This window comes from Medicago sativa, chromosome 8 (assembly GCF_051527215.1).
Source record: "Medicago sativa cultivar Bolivia chromosome 8, Bolivia_mono, whole genome shotgun sequence".
Classification (NCBI taxonomy): Eukaryota; Viridiplantae; Streptophyta; class Magnoliopsida; order Fabales; family Fabaceae; genus Medicago; species Medicago sativa.
This window is the reverse complement of record NC_140756.1, coordinates 56,308,853-56,317,212: the sequence shown is the minus strand read 5'-3', so window position 1 is coordinate 56,317,212 and position 8,360 is coordinate 56,308,853.

Here is an 8,360-nt window from a genome sequence, read left to right as displayed (position 1 = left end):
CAATCATACTTGGGAACTAGTTGATTTGCCTAAGGGAAGTAAACCAATTAGATGTAAATGGATTTTTAGAAAGAAACTAAGAACTGATGGAACCATTGATAAATTTAAGGCCATATTGGTAGTTGTAGGGTACACACAAAAGAAAGAAATTGACTATTTTGATACATACTCTCCCGTTACTAAGATTGCTACAATTCGTTCTCTAGTTGCCTTGGCCGCTATTCATGGACTTGTAGTACATCAAATGGATGTAAAAACGGCTTTTCTTAACGGTGACCTGAGAGAGGAAATTTATGTGGAGCAACCCGAGGGCTATGTGATTCAAGGTCAAGAGAACAAAGTGTGTAAGTTGAGAAAATCTTTATATGGCCTTAAGCAGGCTCCTAAACAATGGTATGAAAAATTTAACCATACTCTTGTAAGTGACGGTTATGTTGTGAATTCATCTGACACTTGTGTTTACTCTAAATTATTTGGACAAGAATGTGTGATAATATGTCTATATGTTGATGACATGCTAATTTTTGGTACTAATGTGACTGTAGTGAAAGAGACCAAATCATTTTTATCTTCTCATTTTGATATGAAAGATCTAGGAGAAGCTGATGTGATTCTAGGAATTAAAATGAGAAAAATTGACAATGGTTTTTCGTTAAGTCAGTCGCATTATATCGAAAAGATATTGAAAAAATTTAATTGTTATGATGAATTACCTGTGAAAACTCCCTATGATTCTATCATACATCTTAAGAAAAACAATGGTTCTAGTGTTTCACAAGTTGAATATGCTAAAATCATAGGCAGTGTTATGTTTCTCATGAATTGTACTAGACCTGACATAGCATATGCCGTGAGTAGACTCAGCAGATATACTCACAATCCAGGTAATGAACATTGGATTGCACTTCATCGTTTACTCAGGTATCTTAAAGGTACTATGGATTTGTGTTTGCATTTTTCTAAATTTCCTGCTGTGTTAGAAGGATTTTGTGATGCAAATTGGGTTACTGATAATGATGAAGTGAGTTCCACCAGTGGATATATTTTTACTTTAGGTGGAGGTTCCATATCATGGAAGTCTTCCAAACAAACTTGTATAGCACGTTCCACTATGGAGTCAGAGTTCATCTCTCTTGATCTAGCAGGTCAAGAAGCAGAATGGTTGAGAAACTTGTTGACTGATGTGCCATTGTGGGGGAAACGGTCTATACCGATTTCTCTTCATTGTGATTCACAAGCAGCTATTGGTGTAGCAATGAATAATGTGTATAATGGAAAGAGGAGACACACACGTGTAAGACACAGTTCAGTTAGAGAATTGTTGAAAAATGGTGTGATCTCTTTAGAGTTTGTTAGATCTGAAAGGAACTTGGCGGATCCTCTCACCAAAGGTCTAACAAGGAAATTAGTGCTTGAATCGTCGAGGGAGATGGGGCTTAAGCCTATGTGTTAAGAAAATATGGTGGATCCCATTCTTGGTCAAACGAAACCATATGAATACTCTATTGCATTACACCTCCCATCTCTATGACATGTGGTAATGCATTGTGAATAGGTTGAGCTTATAGCTCTTAAATGAGTTCATAGCCCTAATTTTGGGTGGTCCTTATGAGACGGACTTGATGAACTCGCCGTTGTTAAATTTGAGGTTGAACATTTTTATGTTCTTAATGAATTCATAGCCTTTTATGGTGGTGCTTTTGAGACGCACTTGATGAATTTACCTACTTGAGTGTGAAGGTGGGCCGCCTTCTATGAAAAATCTTGGCTATTTTTCTAGAGCACTCATGAGAATCCAAGGTGTACGCATGGCCTTTAAACGCGTGTGTTTTAACTATCGCGGAAATCACAGATTCTAAGGTTATACATGTGTTGTAGGGGTCTCAATTGAAGCCGATAGTTCAAGAGTAATTCACTATCTAGACACAATTGTTGCCTTACTTTACTACGTATCAATTCAATCATTATGATATTGGTACTTAAGTGTTAATCCTTCTTTTGCCCAGATTTTCTATGTTCTTTCTGTCTTTCTTTTGTTTTTCCATTTTACCATTGGTGGGGGATTGTTGGACAATGGCAAAATTGATTATACACGTGTGTCCCACATTGGTAAAACGTTTGAGAATTACCTTCCCTTATTTCTCTTTAATTGCTTTTGATAGTCAGATCCCTCTTTTTATTATTTGAAATATCTTTCATTTAAACACTTTTATTCAGTTATCAAAAAGCTTTGACTATTCTTCCTTATTGCCTAATAACGTATAATTATTGGGCTATTATTAAGGATTTGACTTGGCTGTTACAGTAAATCAAGGGAACCGTTTTTACACTCAAATGGTATATTAAAGGTCTGAAACAAGTGGAAGGGAGAAGATAATTTTCTTTATGCGATCATTTTTCATCAAAATTTCCTTTTTCACTCCTAATTGATCTGGGCATTTGTTCTGTGTTTTCCATAGCCTAAGGCCACGAGTGCACGTGTTCATAGGCTCGTTGTGTTAACCTTGGGGAGCGGTCGGTACTCAGATTGCATCGAGGTCTTGCCGAATTCGCTTTCAGGGCAGTGGTTATTCCACGACACAACAAGTTCTTTTTTATTTGTTTAGTACTGTACTCTTTTCTATTTTCAAACAATCTGAAAGCGAATTTTTTTTTTTATTTTATAAATTAATTACGGTACTGAACAAAGATGACTATGAATGCCTCAAAGATCATTCCAGATATGTCAAAATTGGAACCTCTAGATGGCACAAATTACAAGAGGTGGTCACAGAGACTACTGATTCTATTTGAAGCCTTAGAGGTTGATTATGTGTTATTTGAAGAGCCTCCTGCTGATGTTGTTGACTCTACTGAGTCATCTACTCCTGCTACTCCTGCTACACCTGCAGTCACTCCACCGTCTGCAGAAACCAAGAAAGCTAATGATGAGGCTAAGAAGAAATATGAAAAGGACAACAAAATTGTTAGGGGTCATTTGCTGAATCATATGGCAAATAATCTCTTCGATTTGTTCATTAATCAGAAGTCTGCAAAGGTGATATGGGAAATTCTGGTTAAACGTTATGGTGATGATGATGCTGGAAAGAAGAAATATGTGGTAGGAAATTGGCTGCGTTTTCAAATGGTGGATAACAAGCCTATTATGGAGCAGATTCATGAATATGAGAATCTGGTTGGTGAAGTTCTGAATGAAGAAATGAAGATGTGTGAGATACTTCAAGCTAACGTGCTTCTCGAGAAATTTCCACCATCATGGAGTGACTACCGCAACCAACTCAAACACAAGAAGAGAGATTTGTCACTTCAAGAACTAATCAATCATATGAAGACTGAAGAGGCCAATAGACTTAAAGATAAGCATGTTTCATTTTCTACAAATTCAGTTAATGCTAATGTTGTTGAGTTTGTTGATAAAAACAGGTCCAAAGGCAAAGGAAAGAAGTTCCAGAAAAATGAACAACGGAATAAACATATTGGTCCTAAGAAAGGCGATAACAATATTCAAAAGAGAACAATTTCTTGCTATGTCTGCGGCAGATTAGGTCACAAAGCATACCAGTGTCACATGAAACAAGGACAACAAAGCAATAACCAGAAGAATGCGGCACCATCAGCACCTCAAGCAAATCTAGCAGAAAATGAAGAAGTGATAGCTGCGGTGGTAGTGGAAGCAAATCTGGTTGACAACAAAGTAGACTGGATTCTAGATACCGGCGCGTCTAAACATTTATGCGCCAACAAAGAGCTTTTCCACCAGATTGAGGATGCTGCCGATGGAGAGTGTGTCTTTATGGGAAATTCTGCTACAGCTGGAGTGCTTGGTAAAGGAAAGATTCTCCTTAAACTTACTTCTGGAAAAACTTTATCTTTGAGTGATGTTTTATATGTTCCCTCCCTGCGTAGGAACCTAATTTCTGGTAGCTTGCTTAATAGAGCTGGATTAAAATTGGTTTTTGAAGGTGATAAAGCTGTTATAACAAAGAATGGGGAATTTGTGGGGAAGGGATATCTTGCTAATGGTTTATTTGTACTGAACACCATTTCTGTTGCATCTAATAATATGTCTGCTGTTGGTTCTGTTTATATCGCTGAATATGTTAACTTGTGGCATGGTAGGCTAGGACATGTGAATGTGAATTCCATTAAGAAACTTAGAAATATGAATTTAATTAATGTGCTGGATATTAATCTATTTTCTAAGTGTCCTATATGTGTTGAAGCAAAGTATGCAAAGAAGCCTTTTAAGCATGTCACAAATAGATCTACTGAATTACTTGAATTAATTCACTCAGATTTGGCTGATTTTAAAAACACGGTCAGCAGAGGAGGTAAACAATATTATGTTACATTTATAGATGATTTTTCTAGATATACCAAAGTTTATCTTCTAAATTCGAAAGATGAGGCTGAAGCGATGTTTTTAAAATATAAGGCAGAAGTTGAAAACCAGTTGGACCATAAAATTAATAGGATTAGGTCTGATAGGGGTGGTGAATATGGAACTAATTTTCTTAGGGAATTTTGTGAAAAAAAAATGGGATTGTCCATGAAACTAGTGCCCCTTATACTCCTCAACAAAACGGTATAGCTGAAAGGAAAAATAGAACACTTAAAGAAATGATGAATGCTATGTTATTGAGTTCTGGTATGTCCAACCAAATGTGGGGGGAAGCTGTTCTGTCAGCTTGTTATATACTAAATAGAGTCCCTCATAAACGGCTAGATAAAACCCCTTATGAATTGTGGAAAGGATTTGCACCTAATTTAAACTTTTTAAAAGTATGGGGATGTCTAGCTAAGGTGGGACTGCCGGATTTCAAGAGGAATAATGTAGGCACCAAAACGTTTGATTGTGTGTTTATTGGATATGCTCAAAATAGTGCTGCTTATAGATTCTTGTGTTTGAATGATAATTCTATTTGTGAATCTAGGAATGCAGAATTTTTTGAACAAGAATTTCCTTTTAAGAAACATGTTGATGATGTTAGTGGTTCTCATACTACTACTTTAACGCCTTTATCCTTGCCTGTTTCTTCCTCTGGTACAAATGTACAAGCTAATGAACCTAGGAGAAGTAAAAGGCAAAGAATAGAAAGTAGTTTTGGACCAGATTTTATTACTACTTTTTTGGTAGAAAATAATGATGTTGATAAAATAAATCATGCATTTGTGTCAACTTTTCTTATTGAGGATGACCCTAAATCTTATAATGAGGCAGTAACTTCTATTGATGCTAACTTTTGGAAAGAGGCAATCAATAGTGAATTAGATTCTATCATGTCCAATCATACTTGGGAACTAGTTGATTTGCCTAATGGAAGTAAACCAATTAGATGTAAATGGATTTTTAGAAAGAAACTAAGAACTGATGGAACCATTGATAAATTTAAGGCCAGATTGGTAGTTGTAGGGTACACACAAAAGAAAGAAATTGACTATTTTGATACATACTTTCCCGTTACTAAGATTGCTACAATTCGTTCTCTAGTTGCCTTGGCCGCTATTCATGGACTTGTAGTACATCAAATGGATGTAAAAACGGCTTTTCTTAACTGTGACCTGAGAGAGGAAATTTATGTGGAGCAACCCGAGGGCTATGTGATTCAAGGTCAAGAGAACAAAGTGTGTAAGTTGAGAAAATCTTTATATGGCCTTAAGCAGGCTCCTAAACAATGGTATGAAAAATTTAACCATACTCTTGTAAGTGACGGTTATGTTGTGAATTCATCTGACACTTGTGTTTACTCTAAATTATTTGGACAAGAATGTGTGATAATATGTCTATATGTTGATGACATGCTAATTTTTAGTACTAATGTGACTGTAGTGAAAGAGACCAAATCATTTTTATCTTCTCATTTTGATATGAAAGATCTAGGAGAAGCTGATGTGATTCTAGGAATTAAAATAAGAAAAATTGACAATGGTTTTTCGTTAAGTCAGTCGCATTATATCGAAAAGATATTGAAAAAATTTAATTGTTATGATGAATTACCTGTGAAAACTCCCTATGATTCTAGCATACATCTTAAGAAAAACAATGGTTCTAGTGTTTCACAAGTTGAATATGCTAAAATCATAGGCAGTGTTATGTTTCTCATGAATTGTACTAGACCTGACATAGCATATGCCGTGAGTAGACTCAACAGATATACTCACAATCCAGGTAATGAACATTGGATTGCACTTCATCGTTTACTCAGGTATCTTAAAGGTACTATGGATTTGTGTTTGCATTTTTCTAAATTTCCTGCTGTGTTAGAAGGATTTTGTGATGCAAATTGGGTTACTGATAATGATGAAGTGAGTTCCACCAGTGGATATATTTTTACTTTAGGTGGAGGTGCCATATCATGGAAGTCTTCCAAACAAACTTGTATAGCACGTTCCACTATGGAGTCAGAGTTCATCTCTCTTGATCTAGCAGGTCAAGAAGCAAAATGGTTGAGAAACTTGTTGACTGATGTGCCATTGTGGGGGGAAACGGTCTATACCGATTTCTCTTCATGGTGATTCACAAGCAGCTATTGGTGTAGCAATAAATAATGTGTATAATGGAAAGAGGAGACACATACGTGTAAGACGCAGTTCAGTTAGAGAATTGTTGAAAAATGGTGTGATCTCTTTAGAGTTTGTTAGATCTGAAAGGAACTTGGCGGATCCTCTCACCAAAGGTCTAACAAGGAAATTAGTGCTTGAATCGTCGAGGGAGATGGGGCTTAAGCCTATGTGTTGAGGAAAATATGGTGGATCCCATTCTTGGTCAAACGAAACCATATGAATACTCTATTGCATTACACCTCCCATCTCTATGACATGTGGTAATGCATTGTGAATAGGTTAAGCTTATAGCTCTTAAATGAGTTCATAGCCCTAATTTTGGGTGGTCCTTATGAGACGGACTTGATGAACTCGCCGCTTGTTAAATTTGAGGTTGAACATTTTTATGTTCTTAATGAATTCATAGCCTTTTATGGTGGTGCTTTTGAGACGCACTTGATGAATTTACCTACTTGAGTGTGAAGGTGGGCCGCCTTCTATGAAAAATCTTGGCTATTTTTCTAGAGCACTCATGAGAATCCAAGGTGTACGCATGGCCTTTAAAAGCGTGTGTTTTAACTATCGCGGAAATCACAGATTCTAAGGTAATACATGTGTTGTAGGGGTCTCAATTGAAGCCGATAGTTCAAGAGTAATTCACTATCTAGACACAATTGTTGCCTTACTTCACTACGTATCAATTCAATCATTATGATATTGGTACTTAAGTGTTAATCCTTCTTTTGCCCAGATTTTCTATGTTCTTTCTGTCTTTCTTTTGTTTTTCCATTTTACCATTGGTGGGGGATTGTTGGACAATGGCAAAATTGATTATACACGTGTGTCCCACATTGGTAAAACGTTTGAGAATTACCTTCCCTTATTTCTCTTTAATTGCTTTTGATAGTCAGATCCCTCTTTTTATTATTTGAAATATCTTTCATTTAAACACTTTTATTCAGTTATCAAAAAGCTTTGACTATTCTTCCTTATTGCCTAATAACGTATAATTATTGGGCTATTATTAAGGATTTGACTTGGCTGTTACAGTAAATCAAGGGAACCGTTTTTTACACTCAAATGTTATATTAAAGGTCTGAAACAAGTGGAAGGGAGAAGATAATTTTCTTTATGCGATCATTTTTCATCAAAATTTCCTTTTTCACTCCTAATTGATCTGGGCATTTGTTCTGTGTTTTCCATAGCCTAAGGCCACGAGTGCACGTGTTCATAGGCTCGTTGTGTTAACCTTGGGGAGCGGTCGGTACTCAGATTGCATCGAGGTCTTGCCGAATTCGCTTTCAGGGCAGTGGTTATTCCACGACACAACAAGTTCTTTTTTCTTTGTTTAGTACTGTACTCTTTTCTATTTTCAAACACTAACGTGTTACAGACTTTAGGAATAAACCAACCATGCATCCATATTTATAGTAGCACTAGTAACTCTTGTTTGTATGGATTAGCACACATATAATTCCATGTTCTCTCAACTTTCTTCTTCTTTTTAAATTATCCGAATTTCTTTATGAGACTTTACACGGTCTCTTTCTTTCCTCTTAAAGCTCTCACAATTAGTTTCCTTCCTACAAAGTTAAATCATACGATATGATGCATCTCCTCATAAAATCCCCTTCCAGTTAGCCATATCACCCAATGACTATGATTTCACTCATTTCTATCATCTGTTGATTTTTTTCACCAAGAGAAATAAATTACTCTGTTACCTATCATTGCACCCCTTCACGAAACTCATACCATAATTCCCTCATCTTAATTTCATACCCTTCGGAAGAAAACAATAGGGAGGAAAGGAGAGA